We start from the raw sequence: 23,246 nt of genomic DNA, 5'->3' as shown, positions 1-23,246 counted from the left end.
GTGTCAGATCGGCCCTGAATAGGTCTCCCTTGCTGGAAAGATGGAATAAATGGCTGTCCGGTAACTCGTCCATTGTGCCTTGTCCAACGGCTTCTCGTGTGGGTATATGGGACAAATGATCAGCCATGTAATGTTGTTTTCCCTTCCACACCACCACGGAGAAGTCGAACTCTAGGAGTAGGAGAAGCCATCGAGCTATACGTCCTGTAGCACAAGGTTTGTTCACTAAATAGAGCAGGGCTTGATGGTCTACGAAGAACGTGAAGGGGGTGGCTAGTAGATAATGCCAAAACTTCTTCACGGCGAACACCATGGCTAATCCCTCCCAGAGAGTTGCCTGCTAGCAAAACTCACTGGGTGATCTAGGTTATGCTCACCAGGTTGGCACAACACTACCCCCACAGCAAACTTAGAGGCGTCAATGTGTACGTGGAAAGTAATGGTCCAGTCTGGGGCTCGTAGAATAGGTGCCGTTGTTAGGGCCTTTTTCAATTCTTCGTACGCCCGTTGGCATGCTTCAGTCCACTCGAAGACAATTAGCAGTTTGTACAATGGCCTAGCAATCAGCGAGTAGTTCAGTACAAACCGCCGATAGTATCCTGTGTGACCTAAAAAGCATTGAACTCCCCTGTAATTACCTGGGGGTGGAAGGTCCACGATAACTTTGACCTTCGAGAAGTCTGTGGCAATGCCATTCTTGGACACCACGTGTCCTAAGTTGCATCCGTGCTTCACCCAAAATTGACATTTCAGGGGGTTCAGGGAGAGATGGTATAAGCGACACCGTTTAAAGACCGCGCGGAGTTTGTCTAGATGTTCGATCCAGGTCGAATGGACACACAAGTCATCGACAAAGACCTCTAACTCCTTGCGAAGCATGTCCTTGAATATGGTGCATATGAGGCGTTGAAAGGTGGCGGGGGCATTGGTTAGCCCAAAGGGCATGACGACGTATGCAAAGACGCCCCACTCAGTGGCGAAGGTGGTCTTGTGCCTGTCTGCAGGATGCACTTGCACCTGATTGTACCCCGAGAAGCCATCCTGGAAACTATAGGCTTCCTTACCTGCCACTCTCTCAAGCATGTGCTCGGTGTACGGTAAGGGGTAGTTGTCTCTCTTTGTAGCGGCGTTCACCTTCTTGTAATTGATGCACACTCAAATCTTACCGTTTTTCTTCATCACAATGAGTATGGGTGACACCCAGTCTGTGTGCTCAATTTTGTAAATGAATCCATCTCTCATCAGCTTGTCGATTTCCTCCTTGATAGCATGAGCGTGCTTTGGATTCATGGGGTATGGTCGCTGCTTGACCGGCGTTGCATCCGTTGTCATGGGTATGTTGTGAGTCACAACACTCGGATCTACCCCTCGTAGCTCATCTAAGGACCAAGCAAATACATCCATGTACTCCCGCAAAAGAGTGACAAGACTGGACTCTTCTTCCGTGGTCAAGTCCTCGGCAATGAACACTAGTCGGGGTACTTCCCCTTCCAGGGCTAGGTTTACCTCCTTGACCTTTGCTGGCCCTTCGATTGGTTCGCTGGTTTGCCCTTGGCGCTTGGCACTTAGTAGAACCACTACCCTGTCCCCTCTTTTGAATTTAGAGAAACGTTTAGGGAGGTCTTGCGGCTTCCTTTGTTCCTCTGATCGTGCATCCTTGGGACCCTCTGCCTCATCCTGCCACAACCGTCTGCACCTCAGGTGGACAGGTAAGTCCCCCTTGGTGCGTCTGGTCATGGGTGGCCTAGGGATTTCTGGGTCACTTTCCGAAGTAACTTCTGATTCAGAGTTAAACCCCCCATTTTCACTAGAGGAGGTGGTCTCCCCCGGTGGCCGCAGTTCAGATGGTGATTCGGTTCTAAGCAATGCTGCCGTTCATGGTTGGGCTAGGCCGGCTTGCTCAAGGTCCACTGCTCCCATCCGTTCCAACCAAGCACGATCACATTTCGTACACATAACTCCTTGGTCCACTCTAAGGGCCTGTCTCTTCTGCGGCTTAGCATCTTCCCGGATTTGCTCAATTTCTCGCCCTTCGGTGTCGTATTCTATGGTATCTACCTCACCCTCACTTTCATCATCGAAGGATTGGCAATCTTCGTATTCATCACAATAATCTTTATCTCTCGACTGCTCATCGTCCCCCAAGGCTTGTTCTGCCTTGTCTTGTTGGTCGAGAACCAAAGCCCAGTTATACCTGAGGTTCAGTTCATGTACCCTGGTCCACTTCCACTTGGACTCTTCCAAGAGGTCCTGGAGAGGCTTGAGATTGGCGGCTGCGGTGCCTGCCAGTCAGTCCCTTAAGTGCTCCAGTATTCCCTGGAGTTCCCTCTTATTGGTAGCCACTTGGAAGATGACAGGCTTAGGCCCTTCATGGAGGCTTGCCACCATCATGTAGACAGGTGTAGGGAGTGTTTCTTTTGGCTTGCCAATTGTTTTGACAGCCTGCTCGTACGCCTCATGGTCTGAGAACAGCAGGTCAAGTGTTGCGAGAATGTGCATCCAATCCGCTCTTCCTCTGGGCATGGGATATACTTAGTTAAGGACCCATAGGGTTCCTTGTCCTGAGTGTTTCCCTTGAGCATAGTAGAGATGGTGTCTAGGTCGATCGGCGAGGTCTTCCAAGTGTCCATCTCTATTCTCACGGCGTCAGTTCGGTTGCCAAGGAAGATCAAGTTGTTACCCCAGTCTTCGATAACTCTAGCATTGCGCATCTAGGGTCGACCCAATAAGATATCATAGTCCACTCCCTTCATGACTATAAAGTCGACAGAGAACTGGACTCCTGCAATCTTCACTAGCCAATTCTTCAAGAGCCCGAATGGCTTCACTCGCATACCTTTTGCTAGCGTGACATTGAACCGAGCAGCTTCGACAGGCGGGTTTCCCCACATCTGTAGCACTGCGTGGCTAAGCACACTAACCCCAGCTCATGTGTCTACAATCCCCTTCCTCGTTGCATCTCCCAGGGCTAGGACCGGCAGGATTGAATGCATCTCCGAGCCCTCCCAGAAAGCGTTGACGTGCAAGGATTTAGGCCTAGAGTGTAGCGTCAGACTCGGCAATTGTGTTTCCACATCCTGGTCTTGAGGATCTGCCAGGGCCAGCTCTTGAGGTCCCTCGACCCACTGTTTGAGGTCTTGCCATAGGGTAGGGTGATGCTTAAGCAGATCTCCCATGCCAAACGTCACTGGGGTGGTCACTAGCGTGGTCAGGAGATTGCTAAACACTCGACCTTCCTTTAGTCTAGACTGTCTGGGCCAATGGCCGCGGCTGATCTGCGGCTCTGTTGCATCTAGTCTTGGCCTTAATGGCACTGCTTGTGACATAGTAGCCTCGGCTGTCTTAGGTTGAGGCGGTGATATTGGAGTGCTTATGCTGGATAGATCATCGATCTCGTCCTCCGTGATGGGTTCAATATCCTTGAGGTGCTGTTGAGCCTCCCTTACCCATTCCTTCACCTTCTCTATGGCCTCTAATTGCTGCTTGGGGTGTGGGTATTCCCCTACCTTAGCGCTTCCCCTTTGGGCTATTTTAGGGGCTGAAGTCTCTGCCTCTGCGTCTGAGACTTTCTTCCCATGAGGTAAGGTCGTAATACTTTCACTTTTTAGTGCGACCTTAGCCTCTGGTCTCTTCTTCTTCTGCATACGGCTTTTCTTTCCTACTGAAGTTGCGTCAAGATTGCTAGGTCCTGGCAGAGAGATGTCGGCGTGCTTCGTTTGTGCTCGGGTCATAACTCGCAAGGGAATAGGTGTGGCCTCCCCACCAGGGTTTTCCACACCAAACAGCCCCAGCGGGACGGATGGCAAATTAGCTGAACCGGAGGGCGACTTCCGTTTTGGGCAGTCTATGAAAAGATGGGTGATTCCGCACTCTGCGCACCTTTGGTCAGCTTTGTCCCTTTTTTGCTGCTCTCTTTCGGGGCAGCGCGATGAGACGTGATCGGGATGTCCACAAGTCCAACAAGTGACCGGATCCTGTGGCTGCCCTCCTAGGCCTCTACCCCGTCCTCATCCTAATGCCATCACCGGCACCGGTCAGTAATCCATGAGGACTGCATTTCCCTCGTCGTCATGCGAGACGTAAGGGTACAGATAGGTTTCTTCGTCACTGGGCTCCTCTACATAATGTAGGGGAGCGTCGCTCGGTGGGTGGGTCACATAGGGACCAGGCGGCCTCGGAATGCCAGTGGGATTTATGTCCAGCCTAGGGACAGCTAGTTTCATATCGTTAGGTGCACGTAGGGCTAGCGGGGCTCCCCGTCCGAAGAATGGCTGCGGCCTGTTAGCCGAATAAGGCTGGCCGTAGGGTTGCGTGTATGGTAGTCTTCGTGGTAGTCTACAGTGTGTGGCATCATGGCCGAAGCTACCGCAATTAGCGCAGGGTCTTGACCTAGGGTCTTGACACTCTGCTGGTAGGTGGTTTCCTCCACAGTACACGCACTGGAATTGCGGATGCGTCGGTTGCCTCAACATGTCTTGTATTTTGGCCAATTCCGTCTTAACCTCGGCCAAGCCGTGGTCCGTCTCGATGGTCTTTCCCTTATCTTGGGATGATGGGTTTGATCGCTCGCTAGAGGTTGACGTTCGCTCTAAACTCCGTGGATTGGTTTCTTCTAGGTTTGAGCTCCTGGAGCTCCGCTCTTTCAGCTGGTCATCGACCCCGATGGCTTCCTAAAAAACCCTAGCCACCACGTCTCGTTGCAAGCTTGAGTTGCCTGCCAGTGCCTTGTACAAATTCTCATCTCGAATCCCGCTAATGAATACGGTCGATACTGCCCTGTCAGTCGGTCTCTCGCCTAAGGGGTTCTTTTAAGGAGGCTTCTCACGTGGGTCACATAGTCGCGGATGCCCTCCTTCTCCTTCTGCTTGACGTTCATCAGGCATACTAGCAGGTTGTCAGAGTATCCGGGTTCAGCAAACCTCTTGACAAAAAGGTCCTTGAGGTTATTGAAGTTGGCTCGTTCTATGGCGTCCAAGCTTGTATACCACGTCCTATCACTTAAGCAAAGTCCGAATGCTTGCAAACGTTGATCCTGGTCATTGAGGCCATTGGCTTCGCAGACTTGCTCAAACTGCTCGACGAAGCTGTACGGGTCGTCACAGGTGGCTGGTACTTGTCGAGTTGCTTGGCGACAATAGGTATTTTGGCTTGGCTCTTTGAGCCCTGGTTTGCCCCCAGCCGTGCAAGTAGTGATGTTGCTAGCGCAGTGGCACTCTGTTCTACCGCGGTGTTATCGAGTAGCCATTTCATGAGGAGCTAGCCTAGCGTCAGGTCTTCCTCTAGTGCTCTTTCCTGGTCTGTCCGGTTCCGGCCAGCCAAGTTCAGCACTCGTTGCACCTCATGCAGCTCCATGCTTTGCCTTAGGCTCCTGGCTTGTTGGTCTCTATTATACTCGGCTATGCCATGCAATGCCTTGCGGGCTAGCCTTCTCTCCTCCTCTAGGTCCGCAATGATTGCATCTGTTGTCCTGCCACGGTGCTCGTACCGGGCATGCGCATCGTAACTACTCACCATCTGCTGTATAGCGTCTAGGAATGCGCTCACATCGAGCTCCCCTATAAACCGATGGTCTGAGCCTCCCTCTGTCATGGTTGGATTCTTGCGCCCACTCGTATGACAGATCCTTGTCGTTGACACTCCTTGCTTGACTCTACCATGTGCTTCGCGCGTTTGCCTACACCTTGGGTCTTCTCCTATTGGTGGGTTTTTTGGGCGATTTATCTAAGTGAGTTCCTTTAATTTTTGAATGCAGTGCTCAACTTATGGTCACTCGTGAGTGTGTTGTTCCTCGTGCACTTGTGCTTAATCAGGCTTTCAGCTTTCCTAAGTGTACTTCAAGTGCGGAAATTCAACCTGAGTGCTACGAGCAATTCCCCGGCGTCTCACTCACTCTCACTCGTTTCGGGCCTGATAGGCTTTGCTACTCCAGTTTTGGCCTGTTCTACGGGTTCTAGGGTCTTGTGCTGCTTCCTGTTATTCACGCGGGGGTGGGTCGCTGGGGGAGTGCCCCAGTGTGTCCCTGGATGGGTCAGGTCTTTGTTTTGGTTTGACCCTGGGAATCGGACGTCCGATTTACCAGTGGTCCGATTTACCAGTGGTCCAATTCTGGGAATCGGACCAGGTGTCTCAGGGCTGAGTGGCAGTCTCAAGGTCCGAGTGTCCGATTCTCAAAAATCGGATAGGCACGTGTTTGAAGAATCGGACAAGGGGGCCCGATTTTGGACTGGTCCGATTTTGGGTGGTCCGATTCGTCCGAATGGTCCGATTGGACAGGGTGGTCCGATTTCTAGAATCGGGCAGACTAGTCCGAGTGTCCGATCCTAGTGGTCCGATTATGGGCGGGTCCGATTCTGGGAATCGGACCGGGCAGGTGGTCCGATTGGTGACGTGTATTAATTCGTCCGATCGGACAGGGTGGGTCTGAGTCAAAGTGTCCGAGTCGGACGGGTTGGTCCGAGTCCGAGTGTCCGAGTGGTCTGAGCGTCCTATTCTCAGAATCGGACGGGTTGGTTCGATCCTAGTAGTCGGACAAGTTGTCCGAGTGTCCGATTCTGGGAATCGGACACTGGGTCGAACGTCCGAGTCCGCCGGTCCGATGAGCTTGCGCACACGGATTCGCCCAACTATCTCCAGATGTCTATTACTATTGACCACGAAATTCACCAACGATGGAGTTGGAGTGGTGAGGGGGAGATCGGTTACCTGGGGATCGCCGAACGCAATGTCCTCTGTGCCTTGGTCGATCGGACAGTTGCCAAACTCGCTCTCTCTCTCACTCTCTCTCTCTCATTCTTCGTTGGTTGGAGATGGGGGTTCTCTTGCCCTCCCAGAGTTTATACCCCGCTGGTTCTTCCCTGAACACTACAGATCCCTTTCCTGGAGTTTCCTACGCAGTTACCTTCGCATTTACTCCATTTTCCCCCCTGTTTTCTGCTATTTTCCCCCTGTTTCACAGCAGCAACCCTCTGCCTCTTCATGTGTGATTTCCTACTATTAATCTACCCTAAACACAACATAAATCGAAAGCAAAACACTGAACTAGTTTCTCCATGTCTTCCAATCATCAACAACCAGAATATCCCAAAATACTTACCTATTCTGAAGATCGAAAACACCCAACTTCCTACCTATCTCAAGCTCCGTTTCGGGAATGAATACCCTACTTCGATGCTTGATATGAAGCGTGCAAGTGCTCAAGCTTGAATCCGTTGGTCCCGGCAACGGAACCAAAATGTGGGAGCTTTTGCTCGACCGCCAAGACCCACGGACCGCTTATTGTTTCAAGCGTTCCAAGCAAGCTCTAATGGCTATCTCTCACCTAGCCGACGCGCCATCGATCCTACGAGTATAGTGATCTTACCTTGATGCTCGATCGAGTACCCTCCTCTCTTTTGCACTTCGGTAGCTCCACAATCCTAGATGCTAGCTCAAGCATCCTCAAGCCTCCTCCATCTCCAAGCTCCATTCTCCATAGCCGCACGTGCAAGAGAAGAGAAGAGAAGAGAAGAGAAGAAGAGGAGAGGAGATGGTGAAGAGCTTCACCCTCTTGATCCCTCACTCTCACACACACTCACTCCCTCACACTATCACACTCCCTCTCTCAAGAGCACACACAAGCAAGAAGGAGAGAAGAAGAGAGGAAGAAGAAGACTCCTTTTGCCACACACCCAAGAATGAGCTCCTCGTTCACTTTTCAACTTTATATACAAAACCCTAAATCCCTTTTGGGCGGTCATCCCCTTTTCCCCTTTTTACATGGCCGGCCATAGCCTAGGCCCTTTTTTCCATTGTCCTTCTATCTTCCTAGCTTCCTTTTCACCGCCCCTCTACATTTACAAATTGCACAGGTGAGAGCCCGGCGCTCTTTTACAAGATTTTAGGGTGCGCCTTTTTATTTAAAAATGCGCCTTTCCCTTTTGTGTTTGCCTTGGACTTTTAAGGTTGCCCTTGCACTTTTGGCCTTTTCTCCTTTTCTTTCTTCAGTCGGGCTACCTTTTTTCCGCCTTTGTCCTGCGTCTTTTCCACTTTCTTTTGCTTTCTTTGTGTTGGGGTTAACATCAACCATCTGAAGAACCTCTTCATTAAAAGATTCTCAGAGGCTAGGTACTCGGACAATCTAATCGTACGGTTCATGAATGTGAAGCAGAGAGATAAGGAATATATCAGGGATTATGTGACCCATGTGAGGAATCTCTTTAAGAGAATCTTGACAAATGAACAACCCATGAAAAGAGGGGTGTCCACAATCTTTATCAACAAAATACGAAGTGAAAAACTCTACAAGGCCTTGGTAGGCAACTCAAGCTTGCAGCAAGATGCCTAACTAGGGTCTTTGAAGAGGCCATAAGAGTGGATGATCAGCTCAAGGAGAAGAGTTCTAGGAGCTTAAGCCGTTGATGAGACTAGATCTAGAACCTCAGAAAAAGCAACCATATCCAGTGAATGGTCGGTCCCAAGTAGCAAGGATAAGGGAAAGAGTACTGACTAAAACTAGGAGCTAGCAGAGATGAAGATGGAGCTAGCCACACTACAAGAGGTGATGAAGAGACCTACACGCCCACGTGTTCAATGTGTGTATTGTGGTGAAAACCACCTTCTAGCTCAGTGTCAGGACCCTAGGTCCTGACCTTGTGCCAATTGCGATAGGTTCGGTCACGATGCCATGCAATGCAAACTACTAAGATGACTCCCATACTCACAACCCTACAACCAGCCTTACCTAGGAAATAGGCCACCGAATTTTTTTGCCAAATTTCTTCAGGAGGGGAGTTCCATTATCTCTCCCAGCACCTAATGATGCTAAACCAGCCATTCCTAGGATGGAGATAAATCCCACATGTATACCTAGGCCACCTGGACCTTACGTCACCCATCCACCAAGCGACACTCTAGTCCCCTATGTGGAGGAGCTGAATGATGATGAGCCCTATATGAACCCTTACATCTCATATGATAAAGAGGACAATCCAATCCTCATGGATTATCGACCGGTACTGGTGATGGTGCTAGGTAGAGGTAGAGGCAGATGCTTAGGAGGGCAGAAGAGTTGTTGTCACCCAGGACACATCTCCTTACGCTGCCCTGAAAGGGAATAAGCCAATCAAGTCAAGGCTGATCTTAGATGCATTAAGTGTGGAATCACACATCTCTTTGCTGATTGCCCTAGATGGAAGCCATCCACTAGCTCAACAATCATGCCATCAATCCCATTGGGGTTCTTTGGTGTCAGAACACTCGACGGTGAGGCCACGCCCATCTCATTGCATGTCATGACCCAAGCGCAAACAAAGCAAGGTGGCATATCACGGCTAGGGCCTAGCAACTTAGATACAACCTCAATCAGAAAGAAGAGCCATAGGTGAAGAAAAAAGAAAATGATGCAAAGGTCACACTTAAAACGGAGAGTGCCACAACATTGCCTGTTGAAAAAAATGTCATAGATGTAGAGGTAGAGACATCCGATCCAAAGACTATTGAGAAGGGGAGTGCTAAGGTAGGGGAGTACCTCAACCCGAAGTGCCAATTAGAAGCCACAGAAAAAGTGAAGGAGTGGGTGAAGGAAGCCTAGGAGCACCTTAAGGACACTGAACCTATCTTGGACGATGAGATCAATGATCTCTCAAGCATAAGCACACCAGTTTAGCCTCCACAACCAAAGTCGAGAGATGCATCTACGCCTCAAGCAATACCACCTAGACAGAGCTTAAATGCTATGAGCCAGCAAACTAGTCAAGGCCATTGGCCAAGGAGCATAGGACTAGGAGAAAAGGAAACATGTAGCAATCTTCTTACAATACTAGTGACCACCCCAATGACTCTAAGCTTAGGAGATCTACTTAGGCAGCATCCAACACTATGGCAAGAACTAAAGCAGTGGATAGAAGGATCTATAGAGCACACACTGCAACTAACTTACACGAGCATGATGCAGTAATGCAGATATCGAGTCTGACGTTGCACTCAGTGCCCAAGTCCTTGCATATTAATGCTTTTTGGGAAGGCACCAAAATGCATACGGTCTTACTAGTTCTATCTCTAGGTGATACCTCAAGGAAGGGAATTGTAGACACAAGGGCAAGATTCAGTGTGCTTAGCCACTCAATGCTCTAGGCTTGGGGTAACCCGCATGTCAAGAATGCTAGATTTAATGCCACACTAGCTAATGGAATGAAAGTAAAGCCATTCAAAGTACTAAAGAATTGGCCATTGAAGGTCGCAGGAGTCTAGTTCTTCGTAGACTTCATAATCATGAAAGGAGTGGACTGCGACATCTTGTTAGGCTGACCATGTATGTGCAACATAGCACAAGTCATAGAAGACTAGGGCAACATTGTGATCTTCCTAGGCAATCGAACGGAAGCGTTAATTGTAGAGATGGATACTTGGAAGGCTATGCAAATCGACTTAGATGCCATATTAGCCATGCTGAAGGGTGATGTGCAAGTTAGAAAATTGTACGGGCCACTCACTAAGTATATCCCTTGTCCTGAGGATGAGGAAGATTGGATGCACATACTAGCCATGATCGATCTACCATTCTTGGATAATGAGGAGTACGAGCAAGCCGCTAAAGCAATTGGTAAGCTGAGTGACACACCCTCAATACCAATCTGCATGATGGCTAGAAGCTCACAAAGATGACCCACCCCTATCACATTCCATATCCTAAGCAATAAACAAGAGCTCCACAAGATCTTAGAGCACCTGATGGCGGAAAACAAGCTAGCCATCTAGCAACCCAGCTGCGAATCTCAAATCTCTCAAGGATCTCTTGGACGAACCCAAGTGGTGGTAGACCAAGGTTCATGACCTGAACTTAATGTACAATTGGGTCTTAGTCATCACCGATGAAAAGGAAACGCAATGTCAAGACCTAGCTGATGATGAACAGTCAAATGAGAAAGATTCTAATGACAAGTACGAAGATTGTTGTTCCTTCAGTGACAAGAGTGAAGGAGAGATTGATACAATAGAGTACGACACGGAAGGACATGTAACTGAGCAAATACGGGTAGACTCCAAACCTCAAAAGTAGAACACGTTTAGAATCGAGAGAGGAGTCATGCGCATGGATTGCGATCTCACGTGGTTGAGCATATAGGAGCAATTAACTATGACCAAGTAGGCCTAGTCCAACTAAGTGTCACACCATTATTCAGGGACGTATTCACCCTCTAAGCTACAATCTCTAGGAGAGACCCCCTCTTCTAGCAAAGATAGAGAGTTTAATTTTGAGTTAGAAGTAATCTTAGACAATGATCCTGAAATACCTCGATCGACACACCAAAGGAGACTTACCAGTCCACCTAAGGCACCAAAGGTTGAAGGAAGAACGAAAGAAATAACCTAAGGTGAGGAGCAAAGAAAGTCGCAAGACCTACCGAAATGATTCACAAAGTTTAAGAAAGGTGATAGGGTAGTGATCTTGCTAGGAGCCAAATGACAAGGACAAGCGAGTGAACCAATGGAAGGTTCAATAGTCAAAGTCGAGGAGGTTAATCTAGCTAAGGAAGGGGAGACACCTCGACCTATCTTTATAGCTGACAACTTGACTGAGGAAGGAGAAATCCAGTCTCATTGCTCTCTTATAGGAGTATATAGACATCTTTGCTTGGTCCCTCGATGAGCTAAAAGGGGTAGATCCAAGTGTAGTGACTCACAATATACCTATGACTCCTAATGCAATGCCAGCCAAGCATCCAACATATCCTATGAATTCCAAGCATGCTCATGCTGTCAAAGAAGAAATTGATAAAGTGTTGAGGGTAGGATTTATTTGTGAGATTGAGCACTTGGACAAGGTCTCACCCATAGTGATTGTACTGAAGAAAAACAGAAAGATCAGAGTGTGCATCAACTATAAGAAAGTCAATGCTACTACCAAGAGAGATAATTACCCATTGTCGTACACTGAGCATATGCTCAAGCGAGTAGCTGGTAAAGAGGCCTATAGTTTTTTGGATGGCTTCTCAGGGTACAACTAGGTGCAAGTGCATCCAGATATGATAGGCACAAGATTGCATCCTTCATTGAGTGGGGAGTCTTTGCCTACATAGTCATGCCCTTTGGGTTGACAAACACACCATCCATATTCCAAAGGCTCATGTGTGCCATATTCAAAGACATGCTTAGGAAAGAGTTAAAAGTATTCATTGATTATCTGTGTGTTCACTATAATTGGAAGGAACACCTAGACAAACTCCGAGCGGTCTTTGAATGATGTCGATTGTATCGTCTCTCATTGAACCCCGCTTGAAGTGCTAAAACATGGATGCATCCTAGGGCACGTTATATCAAAGAACGTCATTGCCATGGAATTTTCAAAAGTCAGGGTTATTATCGACCTACCACCACCATCATATTACAAGGGAGTCCGGTTCTTCCTAGGCTATACAAGGTATTATCGAAGATTTGTACTGAACTATGCATTGATTGCTAGACCTCTATACAAGTTGCTGATAATATTTTAATGGACCAAGGAATACTAGTATATGAGGAATTGAAGAAGGCTCTAACCATAGCACCAATCATACAAGTCCTTGACTAGGCCATAACCTTCCACATTTACATTGACGCTTCAAAGTTTGCAGTGGGAGCTCTATTGTGCCAGCCTGGTGAACACAATCTAGACTATCCAGTGAGCTTTGCTAGCAAATAACTCACGAATACAAAAAATGAACTACTTAATGATATAGAGAGAGGGTTTAGCCATGGTGTTTGCTGTAAAGAAATTTCGGCATTATCTTTTGGCTACACCTTTTACATTCTTTGTTGACCATCAAGCCTTACCTTATCTTGTTAATAAACCTTGCCCTATAAGATGCATTGCTTGATGGCTACTTTTGCTTTTATAATTTGACTTCTCTGTGGTTGTACGGAAAGGAAAGCAACATTACATGGCTGATCATATGTCTCGTATACCCACTGTAGAAGTTGCTAGATAGGACATCACAGAAGAATTACCAGATGCACATCTCTTTAACCTATCTAGCGAGAGAGATTTGTTTAGAGCTAACTTGTCTCCATGCTTGGGCAGATGATATAGTCCAAGTGCTTGAGCATGGAGTGCCTGAAGGACCCATCAAAAAGGCCCGACTTAGGCAACTCATTCTTAAAATACAACCCTATTAGCTGATAGCAGGCCAACTCTGTAGGCTAGGGCAAGACAGGTTGCTACAAAGATGTGTATGCAAGCATGAAATACATGACTTACTTGCAAAGGTACGTGGCAAGATTGCAAGAGGGCATTTCAACAAAGACACGATAGCTCACAAGGTGCTGCAATCTCAACTATGGTGGCCTACTCTTTTTCGAGATGCGGCACGATTTGTCAAGCATTGTGACAAGTGCCAATGGACCAAGGTACCTATTCACAAGGAAAAAATGGAGTTAAGTCCAATCATTGCAAGACAGCAATTCGAGAAGTAGGGGATTGACTTCATTGGGCCTATTAGTCTCGCAGTACAGTACATCATTGTTGCCACTAATTATCTCACAAAATGGAAAAAGCATGAGCCACGAAGAAAAATGATGCTAGAACCACTGCTACTAAGTTTCTATGGGAGCAAGTGATCTCATGATTTGGCTACCCCATTGAATTAGTTAGTGATCAAGGCACGCACTTCATCAATGAAGTGATCACTCAGCTCTTGTCCACCTTTCTGATAATCCATCAAAAACCCTCACCATACTACCCTCTAGCGAATGGCTAGGGTGAGTCCACAAACAAGATTCTAGTATCTAGTAAATGTCCTGACCAAAGTAGTCTCTGCTTTGTGCAATGACTAGGATAATAAGCTAATGGCAGCCTTACAGGCCTATCAAACAGCCTATAAAACGGTTGTAGGATAGACTCCCTTCAGGTTGACCTACGGAACTAAAGCAATTCTACCCGTCGAGTTTTTTGTTTCGAGCTTGAGAATAGCTCTTCAAGAGAGATGGGACGACAGAAGGGAGGCATGGGGGGCAAAGTGTATAATAGAGCTAGAACGCTTATCGGAGACTAGACTTTTAGCTGCCTATGCACTGATTTGCAAAAAGGAACAATGAAAGAGATGGTTTGACAAGCATGTCAAACAATGAGATTTCAAATAGGGAGACTTAGTACTGTTGTACTCAGTCAAAGGTCATAAACAGAAGATGAAGTTTAGAGGGCTAGGACCTTTCAGAGTTCGTACCATCAACCGAACTGGTAATGTAGAACTCGAAACCCTAGAGGGTGAGGGCATAGGCTTTTTCAATGGTAGTCGCATAAAGAAGTGCTACCCACCCACACACCCACTACATGAGCCTCCAATGCTAGAGTTCCCTATCAATGTACGAGTGGCCACTATCACGGAAATTGAAGATGAAGATGAGGAAGTTGTACCTTCGGCTTACTTATGCATGACTATCACTGCCCAGAAAGCACATACATTTGATGCATTGATCGATGAGGGAGCTGACTTTAATATCTTTACTCATGATCATTGGATTCAAATTGGAAGACCACAGTTGCAGCCCACTAATATGCCAAACTTAGCCCATTTGGGGGTCGATCATATGCTTCTGGGAAAGTGCAAGGTTGCAGTCTCTATCGAGTCTGAAAGCATACCAATGAGATCTTTTATGTGTTGTCGAATGCAAAGGATACAAGTATGGAATCACTGTTAGGACATACGTTCAAAAAGCAAACACTTTGTAATGTCAGCTACCAGTCATAGCACATTCATCTACCCATCGACAACAAATGTATAGTCATAGCTTTCAGCAAGGGTAGCGCGACTCCATCAAAGCCTGCCAAGCCACTGATAGAGCAACCCACTACCAAGCCTAAGGAAGGGGATCATAACTCGTCACAACTTGCCAAACCTCAAAGCCAACAAACCACTGAAATCAAAGCCAAGGCCCATGCATAGTTCAAATGGATGTTTAAACATCAAGGGCCACTGTCTAAAAGCACACAATCATGACCTCGCAAGGCTAAGAGCTCATATTCAAAACCTAGGAGGTAGAGAAGGAACTATAGGCATCGACGAAAGGTCAAGCAGTGATGGGTCCCCAAGATCTTATTACAAGTGCAAGGCTATTACGAGGGTAATGCATGGATATGGGTATCAAAAGCCAAGATGTCCAAGGGTACTACTCAAATGCCACCCGTGCAACCTTGACCACACCAAGCCACGTGACAAAAAACACCCCAATGCCACAAACGACTCAAGCTGCGAAGCCCATAGATCCTCAAATGTATAAACCGGCAGAGACTAAACAAGTCTATTGACCAAAGCCATAGCCTGCTACTCACATACTACCTCAACCTAGTCTTGCTAGTGTCCCTAAAATCTCACCATCATCTAGTATTGCAACATGCACATCACAAGCTAAGCCGAGTGTACCAATGACTCAATCGCGCCATCAAGAACAACCAAAGTCGCAACAATTAGCTCTGCCACATTATCAAACCCCAACCACTTGCAAGCCTTAGACCCTCTTACTAGCGAAGATCAATTCTCACTTTGGCCATAGATTTAGCAGAGAATATGGGGGATGACTTGGTTGCCTGCCTTCAACAATTGGACACCATATTTACCACACTTGCTAAAAGCTATGATCGATTAGACCTAGGTATTTTGGACAAGCCTTTAGCAACGGAGGTACATACAATGTCTTGCTCATGGGAAGAATCCAAATTCGTATTCATTAATGCTCCCCAGGAAGCCAAGGAATTAATTGCCACTAAGATATCCCATGAACATGCAGAAAAACAATGCCTCATTACGTCTTATGACAAGAGCATAGTCCTTGCCACCAACCAGGTGATGGACGAGTTGAAACAGCTTGCTGACACAACAACTCCTCTTTCTTGAGGAAATGGTATACTCTTCGACTTCAATGGGAGATAGATGGCTACCAAATCATGACCAATGTTGGGCAACGTTGTGCAATCAAAACCGTAGAGTATGACCCCACTTACGTAGTTCCAACCTCCTATAGGGTGTTGACCACCATTCGTAACCAACCCTTAGAAGAGCACATCATGACCCATTTGTATTTAGATCAAATTCTAACTGATGGGGAGGAGCTACACATTGCCAGCAGAATAGACTCGGGTGACTTCCTAATGGATGTTCTCACCTACATCACTCAAGTAGGCATCCATCCTTTTGACATGGACAGCTATGCTAATCTAGAATACAATCCAAACTTCTATGCTTGGCTCATGTGAAAGTAAAATACTGAGAGCATGTGTTGAATACCCTTGAGCTCTCAACCCTTAATCCTTGGAAGGATTCTTCTCAAATCCAAAGGGGAGGGGGTAAGGTGAATCAAACATGTAAGTGAAAGCCTACACTTTTCTACCTACAGTATCAAATGAATATGATAAAATAGTATGTCTCTCTCTCCCCCCATAGACTTTGTAGGCATATGCCCATAAATATTATAGTGCACTAAGTCAAGTGTTTCACTCATTTTTTTGTTTACGTTTTTCTTTTGGGATGAACACGTATGTTTTTTATATATAATTTTCACATATAGAAAGATAAGAAACATCAAGAGAATGCTAGTAACCCAAATAAGATAGCATTTTCATTTCTTTTCTCTAAAAATATATCCCAACCATAGCAATGCCACAAAGATACATTTGGATACTCGATTACTTCAATTCCATGACTTATGATAGAAGATACATAAAGATGATACAAAGTTCCACATTTGGCTCCTTTAGTAAGAATAAATGATACATTGTTGACTTTCCATCCCCTTGACTTCCAAAAATAGTGAAAGGAGAGAAGAATCGAAGCTTGCTTGGAAGAGCTATGGTGAGAGAACAAGAGCAAGAAAGAGAGAGAGACCAAATGGGAACTCCAACAGTCACAATGTGTGACCGGGCCTTCTTTTTTCAAAATTTTACTAAAAGAATAAATAATAAAGTGATGGTGATGGGCGCTCGCCACCTGCAGTGTGCAGTGGCAGGTACTATCAGTGTAGTAATACACGGGTGGCTAGGCGGAGGCACCTTTACCCCCAACAACCTCCCACTTAAAGGCGAATCTGCCTCAGTGAGGAGTGAAAAGAGAAAGAAAAGACAATACAGTGTACACATGTACAACAGGATGAGGAAAAAAGTCATCTCATCCAATGCCCATCAATCTCCTAAGGAAGGCAAAGTCCTCAGTAGTGAGGCTTTTTGTGAGCAGATTTGCAAGATTTTCGTTAGTGGAGATCTTGACAAGGTCAATGGACTTGTCCTCCATGACCCCATGTATGAAGTGATACCTCACCTCAATGTGTTTTATCTTTGCATGGAAGACCGGATTCTTGGCTAGCTGAATAACACTCATAGAATCCGAATGCACTGTAGGTATAGTATCAATCCCAAGGTCATGAACCAAACGGCCCACCAACCATATGGCCTCCTTGCAAGCCTCAGTGGCTGCAACATACTCGGCCTCAGTGGTAGAGAGAGCCATACACTTTTGAACCCTGGACATCCAAGAAACAACACCTCAAGCATAGGTGAAGACGTAACCAGAATTGGACTTCCTATTATATGAATGTCCTGCATAATCAAAGTTTGTGTAGCCCACAACTCCTGTATCTTGGCTGCCATAGCAAATACACATATTTGCTATGCCCTTCAAGTATCGTACGATACCCTTCACGACATCCCAATGTTTCTTGCCAGGAGGAGCCATATAGCGTGTCACAACACCAACTGCAAAGGCAATATCTGGACGAGTGGCTATCATGGCATACATCAAACTGCCCACCACGACTGATGTATAAGGGATCTTGGCCATCTCGGCCCTCTACTTATTTGTCTGTGGACAATTGGCCTGTGAGACCTTCACATAGGAAGGTAATGGATAGCCAATAGGCTTTATGTCCTACATGCGGAAACACTCAAAACACAATATTAGTGAATTTGCCATTTTCAAGTTTTTGAATACTAAAAAGGTGACACATGGATAACATGCCCATAAGTTTCTCAAAACCATATGATGTGACCTATCATTGGAAAGCGCTTGAAAAATGGAATCTATCGGGCTATAGAGCACTCGATTTGGAGTTATAGTATTCAAGTTATGACAAATCCAAAGATTTGACCACGTGTCCCAAACTTATGGGAAATTCCCATATTCCCCAATATGGTCTTTATGAATGTACTCCCTCTGTGAGAGGTAAAGTAGTCCTTGATGCCTGTCGCGCTTAATGCACATACTAAGAATGTGAGAGACCTGCCCAAAATCCTTCATCTCAAAGCTCTTCTTCAGCTGAGATTTAAGAGCATCTAGCTCATCATGAGCTTTCCCTGCTATCAGCATATCATCCACATAAAGTACCAAAATAAGCAATGAGCCATCATGGGCTTTCTTCGCGTAAAGACACAGATCTAGAGCACTCCTAATATAGCCTTGTGATTGCATAAAGGCATCAAACTTATGATACCACTCCCTAGGTGCCTGCTTCAAGCCATAAAGGATTTTCTTTAACTTGCACACTAGGTGCTCCTTGCTAGGCTTTGGACACTAGGTGCTTCCTGCTAGGTTCTGCAAAGCCCTTAGGCTACTCTATGTATATCTCATAATGTAAATCCCCATGCAAGAATATAGTCTTGACATCCATCTGATACATGTCCAAGTCAAGCTGCACGGCTAAGGTCAAAACCAAGCGTAGGGTGGTCATCTTGACCATAGGAGAAAAGAGTTCATCAAAGGCAATGCCGTGCTCCTATTTAAAACTCTTAGCAACACATCTTGCCTTATAAGCATGCTTGGGGTTGCTAGGGGTACTTTTCATCTTGTACACCATTTGCATGGCAAATCCTTCTTGTCGTTAGGCAATGCAACCAAATCCCAAGTCATATTTTTATGCAGGGAGTCCATCTCAGACTGCATAGCCCTCTCCCAGGAGTGACTATCACCCCTATGCATAGCCTCATCATAGGTGAGAGGCTCTCTTGCATTTGTAACCAAGACACAATGCATCAAGGGTTCAAATCTATCAGCTTTAATAGACCGTCTCACTGCAGGCTGTGCTGCATGTCTAGTATCCTATCCAACACCATGGCCACGTATACCAACTACTGCTACAGGATGTCCAACTGGCTGTGCAGGAGCACGAGGCTCCTCTTGGAACATAACCTTGTGTAGCTCTACCACCTTTTGAGGCTGCCTATGCATCTTGTCTTCATGGAAGACTACATCATGGTGGCTGCGGATGATTTTTTGCGCTTGCGGATCCCAGAGGCGGTAACCCATCTCGCCTGCATCTCCATAGCCAAAGAAAATGCATTTGACACTCTTAGGATCCAGCTTAGTATGCTTGTCTTTGGGCAGATGGCAGAATGCCTCACATCCAAAGACACGTAGAGGTGCATAAGATGGAGGTTTCCCCATCCATACCTCCTCTACAACCTGGAAATCCAAACTACTAGAAGGTGATCGATTTATGACATGCACAACTGTACTAACTGCCTTAGCCCAAAAGCTCTATGGTAGGCGTGCATGGCTAAGCATATTGTGTACCTGCTCCTGGATGGTTCTATTCTTCCATTCATCCAAATCATTCTGGGGTGGGGTATAGGGGGTGGTCAACTGATGCTTAATACCCCTCTCGTCACATAGTTGCTCAAAGGCATGTGACACATATTCTCCCCCATTGTCAGTCCTAAGGCATTTCAGCCTATGTCTAGTTTGGTTCTCAACCAATGCAAGCCATCTTTGAAACACAACCAATACATTTGACTTAAGCTTAATGGGGTAAGCCTAGACATTATGCAAAAAATCGTCAATGAATGTCACAAAATACTTTGCACCACCCATAGACTGATAGGGCATGGGTCCATAGACATCCAAATGTACCAATGCCAAGGGCTCTCTTATGCGTGTCCCCAGACTTCTTATACGTATTCCTAGTCTATCTTCCATAAAGACAATGCTCACATGAATCAAAACATGCATAGTCAAGGGGCAATAAGTATTGCAAAAACCATAAAGCATTTTCATTCCCTTCAAGGACATATGGCCCAAACGGGCATGCCAAAGGTGGGATGAAACTGACTAAAAGAATATGGTCAACAAAGGACCCATCAACTACAAGAGGATAGAGGCTGTTAGCCTTGGCACCTCTAGCAAGCACAAGTCTACCACGTATGATCTTCCAGGCAGAATCCCCAAATGAAACATGAAACCCAGTATCATCAAGCTACCCTGTAGACATTGTAAAATATTACACGGTGCAGCGAACAGAATCTGAGAAAGAGATAGAGAGTACACAACAGATAAGAGGAGAATCAGTAAATTCTTTTAACTTCAAACAACTGATACAAAGATGGCTCTGTCCACCCGTGCGCTTCCACTGAGTGAAGCTTAGATGGCGATCTAGACAGAAGATAGGTGAAGAGCTTAAGGCTAGCTGGAACAACAACTCTGACTGGGTGAAAGATGAGTGTATGATGGCTGCGGAGGGGTTTAGCTTTTATAGCCCACGAAGGTCGTTAGGTCGGCCTGTTGACCGACCTACCATATGAGCCTCCACTAGTCGGCCACGGAATATTCCCTTTACCATCGGGCCGGGAGCGCTGCCCCCGGACCCCCGCCAAGGGGGCCGCTGGCCCCCCTGGGACCCCCCAGCCAGGGGCCGCTTCCACGGCCCCCGGACCCCACAATAGGGTCCAAACCTTTCATGCCAAAGCTTACTTGTGCCCACTCCAGCGGTGGCTGTAAGAGCACTTAGCTCATACAAGTTGTTCCTTCTTTCTCCTTTGCCAACAATTGTGCCAGCACTATCAATAATTTCTGCACCTATCTTCTTGAACCTCACTTCATGACCAAGATCAGTTATGGCAGCAACTGACAAGAGATTTCTCCTGATTTCGGGAACATACAACACATTTGAAAGATTTTTGACTTCACCATTTGCAGCAACAAAAGAAATAGTACTTGTGCCCGCAGCAGGGCATTTAGCATCATTTCCAACCGTCACAGTGATGGATTCTTCTAGAGGCTGCATAGAACTGTATAGACCTTTCTTGTTGGTCATGTGACGGGAGGCCCCACTATCCAACACCCAAGAGTCAGTGGTAGATTCTTCTTGCGCCGAGGAGCACACTTCCTCAATGGTCGCCATGAATAATTCCAACTCTGCTTCAGCCGTATTGGCTGTCTCTTTCCCTTTGCTTTTAAGGGTACCATTCTTTTCATCTGCCTTCTTGACATGACAATCTGCAATTGCATGTCCTTTCTTCTTACAGTAGAAGCACTCTCCTTGAAACTTCTTCTTGCTGCCCTTCTTCTTTTTGTCACCATCATTTTTGGTGGAGGAAACACCTTTGCCTTTTGCATTGGCAGAGAATGCAGCATCTCCATTGTTGCTTCCTTCTCGGGCTTTCAGCCTCAACTCCTCCTCCATTAATAATGCACAAAACTCCTCAAAAGTCAAAGCTTGAGGTCTCACCTGAGTATTAAGGGCAGTTACTAGTCCATCAAACTTTTGTGGACAAATCCGAAGACACCTCCGAGCTAGCTCTTCACTAGTCTTTTGTATCCCAGCGCCAGCCATCTGGTCGCGCAGATTCTTAATCCGAGTGATGAATGCTTCAACCGTCTCTCCTTCAGCAAACTTCTCCGCTGCTAGTTGATTCTCCAAGTTTTGAATCCTTGTTTGGTTTCGTGTTTCATACTGACTCCTTAGTACATTCCAAGCATCTGACACTTTGGTTGTATGCTGAATCAGAGTCAAAACACTGTCAGAACAGCTTGTAACTAAGGCACACAATGCATCTGCATTCCTTCGTTTCCAAGCTCGTAGAAGATTTGCATTCGGAGGAATCATCACACTAGGATTTGATGGGTCGGGGGTAGGCTGTGGTTCTGCGTCAGTCCCCAGCACAGTCTCCAGAAGCTCATAAGAATCAAGGATAGTTGTAATTTTGAACTTCCACAAGGTGTAGTTTGTACCATCTAACTTGCCTTCGCTGAAGGTTGGTGGACGAATCCTCAGTGTTTGAATAGCCGGTACAGCAGCACCACCTCCTGCACCGCTTCCTGATGCGCCAGAACTGCTTCCCGGAGTCGACATCGTTTCTCTTTGCTGTTGAAGCCTTTGCCTCTTGCACGCTCTCCGATCTCTAGAGCCCCCTGGGCTCTGATACCATGTAAAATATTACACGGCGCAGCGAACAGAATCTGAGAAAGAGATAGAGAGTACACAACAGATAAGAGGAGAATCAGTAAATTCTTTTAACTTTAAACAACTGATACAAAGATGGCTCTGTCCACCCGTGCGCTTCCACTGAGTGAAGCTTAGATGGCGATCTAGACAGAAGATAGGTGAAGAGCTTAAGGTTAGCTGGAACAACAACTCTGACTGGGTGAAAGATGAGTGTATGATGGTTGCGAAGGGGTTTAGCTTTTATAGCCCGCAAAGGTCGTTAGGTCGGCCTGTTGACCTACCTATCGTTAGGTCGGCCTGTTGACCTACCGTAAGGTCGTTAGGTCGGCCTGTTGACCGACCTATCATATGAGCCTCCACTAGTCGGCCAGGGAATATTCCCTTTACCATCGGGCCGGGAGCGCTGCCCCCAGACCCCCGCCAGGGGGGCCAGCGGCCCCCCTGGGACCCCCCAGCCAGGGGCCGCTTCCGCGGCCCCCGGACCCCACAATAGGGGCCCCTTTTAACTCCCTTACCACGCAACTCAATGCAATGTGCCTCGAGTTGCTACCAGCTTAACCACTCCGTCTAACCCAAAGATTAGACCCACAACAGTCACCTTTTTGCCATCCGGTCACATAGACCTCATCTGATATACAAGTCAGGACTCAACCAATGCCCGGGCTCACATTTGGCTTCTCCTCATAATGGGGGCCTTACAACTTTGAGCACCATGGATCATTGGTAGCACCTAATGAGGGTGGGGCATTGATCATATCTAACAGACATAAGATTGGGTGTAAGCGCAGGTACATGATGTACATCCTGTAACAGAAAAGTACTGCTAGTAGAGAATTGTAGCCGTACATCCTCAATGCCAACAATAGCAAGTGACATATCATCACCCAAGCGAACTGAACCAAAGACACTGTGGTAGGAGTGAGACCACTCACAGCATGGTGTAACATGAAATGAAGCACTAGAATCCAAAAGCCAACATTGCACATATATAGAGTGAACCTTGGTCAATGGTGTAGTATCACAAGAACTAGCTGCAAGTATGTACTCCATATTGGAGTCATAAGTGTGCATGACATTTGTCTCCTCGATTT

The sequence above is a fragment of the Lygodium microphyllum genome, chromosome 16 (assembly GCF_053477565.2).
Source record: "Lygodium microphyllum isolate KBCC chromosome 16, Lygodium_microphyllum_v1.1.10, whole genome shotgun sequence".
Lineage (NCBI taxonomy): Eukaryota > Viridiplantae > Streptophyta > Polypodiopsida > Schizaeales > Lygodiaceae > Lygodium > Lygodium microphyllum.
This window is presented reverse-complemented; position numbering follows the sequence as displayed.